Source organism: Apis dorsata, unplaced genomic scaffold (assembly GCF_000469605.1).
Source record: "Apis dorsata unplaced genomic scaffold, Apis dorsata 1.3 scaffold_353, whole genome shotgun sequence".
NCBI classification, from domain to species: Eukaryota; Metazoa; Arthropoda; class Insecta; order Hymenoptera; family Apidae; genus Apis; species Apis dorsata.
Genome location: NW_006263619.1, coordinates 551,813 through 554,502, shown reverse-complemented (window position 1 = coordinate 554,502; position 2,690 = coordinate 551,813). Strand labels below are relative to the sequence as shown.

General features: G+C 32.8%; 1 protein-coding gene across 6 annotated transcripts in view; it reads right to left on the bottom strand.

Annotated features, from left to right (window-relative positions):
- Positions 1–2,690, bottom strand: part of LOC102672118 (autophagy-related protein 16-1) — a 574,752-nt gene that overhangs the window by 22,701 nt on the left and 549,361 nt on the right. The window lies entirely within an intron of this gene.

The following is a 2,690-nucleotide window of genomic DNA, read 5'->3' as shown; positions in this document are numbered from 1 at the left end:
GGGGGGGCCCTTTGGCGTTACTTCGAGTGAAGTAGCCGCGTAACTTTTATCGATTTATAGCAGTTCTAAGTATCTGAGCGAAAGATAAGAGGGAGATACGTGTATCTATGATACGTTGTTAATTCACGGTATTTATTAAATATTAATGCATCTTCCTCGAAGAAATTCCGTGTATGGCAAACAGAAACAACTGTTATCCAAGCGGAGAAAGAGCTCGGTACTTCTTGAAGATCTTTCTAAGATTTAAAGAGTAACAACTGTGTGTATGTAAAACAGCTTAATCTTAGTAAGATCACGATTTTCTTTCTTTATACGTTTATTCCAAAACTAGGAATAATTACGATTAATTTGTCTCTTATTCGTTATTTTATAACTCTAGCTAAAAGTATTGACGCTAGTCAATACAACAATTGATTTCATCAATTAATTATACTTTTACTATTTTCAAAAAAGGAGAGAGAAAGAGATCTAAAATCGCATTAAAAATTAATCTTAATTAATCCGTTTGCACACGCGGTATTAAAAACCAAAAACGTCCAATTATTCGATTACCGTTGACCTCGTTAAAAAAAAAAAGGGAAAAGGAAAAAAGATTTAACCCGATGCCAGTTAACCGTTAAAAAAGATAGTCTAACCGGACTAACTGGAGGTTTATATCGAGGGTTGATCATCAATAGGGAAAATATAACGAGCAAAAGGGAAGGGAAGAATGGTTGGAATGGAGGGATGGAAATATGAGGCAGCGAGGGTGGAAGAGGAGGGCTGACGTGTATATCCGTACCAGCTGCCGACCCCTCCTTCGCGAAGAGGAGGACAGGGAAATGGGAAAAACAGATAAAGAGCTCGGCCGTCTTGCCAGCCTTTCGAAGATACGACGAAGATAAATGACATAATATCGATGGTTCGGATCCGATCATTGGCCCAGAAAACGAAATCGAGTGTTAGGAGGGAGGCAATTGATCTGGCACGATGCTTCGTTACATTGGGGCGACAATGAAATCCGTTTGATACTCATCGAAATGGCCGGGATTTGTACACGTGTACGTTGTACACCTATTCGCAAGTCGTGTATAGCCGTAATCTCTTTTTCCACCCTGACGTGTTTACCGTTTGTCTTTCTTCGAAAAGAAGGAGGAGGAGGAGGAAGATAGGTGAATTTTCATTACGGCGTTCGTATCGACTAACGGTTTGCGTTTAATTCCTTGGTGATATTGATTTCTTCGACTGTTACTGTCGATAGAGACGAGGGATAAGGTATGCGAAGGGTTGGAGGATAAAATGTGTTGTGAAATAGATTGGTGTGATGATTGTCTTATTGGCAAGCGAGTTGAGTCCATTTTTGGAAAGAAATAGGAAAATTGAGGATTTATGTGTGTAATTAAAGATAAGCGAATGATAGTATTGAGTAATTATTTAATGGTAGTTATCTAAGTTGAAGAAATTTTGGAATGTAAAAAACAATGAGTAATAAATAAATTTTGTTTCTTGATTTGAAATAAGAGAACTTCAATAAAATATTATTAGTTTTTTTTTTTTTTAATATTATGTCTAAATCAAATAATGCAAATAAATTTTAAATATTTGAACGAAAAAGAAATGGAATGACATCATTTTCCTAATAAACAGATTTAATTAAAAACAGAAAAAAATTGAATAGCTTCATGTTTGAAGTTTTTAGATAGACTGATTGAAATTTTTTCCCTTTTTTCTCCCCCTTTTTTTTTTGTTTGAATTGAGAACTATGAAACGGAAACTTGATAACCATGAATAGTTCCGACATCTCAACATTTTTTTATGAAAATCTAAAACGTTTGCTTAATTTAAAACCAAACAATCCAACATGTTGCGAATTGACCGATAGTACCAACAGTTCTCCACAAACTATTCTAACAATCACTTGAAATAAATGGAAAAGCTTTAAAAGTTTGAACACGTTTTAAGTGATATCAAGAATGTTTTTGTTTGCACTTCGCTCAAAAACACTTTTTAAAACGTCCACTTTTTAACTTAATTATCACAAAAAAAAACGAGAAATATCTTTCACAAAAATCGAATGTTTTGGAAAAATCTAATTTTTGGGAAAATGTATAAATATTCATTTCATCTCCGAGAAAATTATAAATTTATTGGACAACCTAATAGGATAAAATGTCTACGTACAATAAACAGAAAAGAATTGTATACATGTATACAAGTACACAGTTTTGAGCGACACATTGCTACATTTCATTTGACAGTGTAATAACAATCGATTCAAGAAAGTTACGAATACATCAAATAATTATTATTGTTTTAAAATTTACGACATCTGTAAATATCTATTCGACAAAGTCGTAAAACATCGCCGTAAATCGTTGACCATTTCGTTACTGTCAGTTTTAGCATTATCAACAACACATTTATTAAAAGGACCTCAGGATTGAATAAGAGAGAATAACGAGTGTTAAAATGATTTTCTTATTTATGTGTTTGATGACGCATGTGTACAAAGACAGAAACTCGATCCTATGTACACGATTAATATCGACTATGATATTAAATTTTCATCGAAATCTGTCTGAGAATCATTCGTTGAAAATTTTCTTCCAATATTTTCTTTAATAATTTTAAATTTTATTTATATTTTGATATTTATTGTTGATATTTATCAACAACGTTTAAATAATTTGAATAATAATTGGCAACAGCCT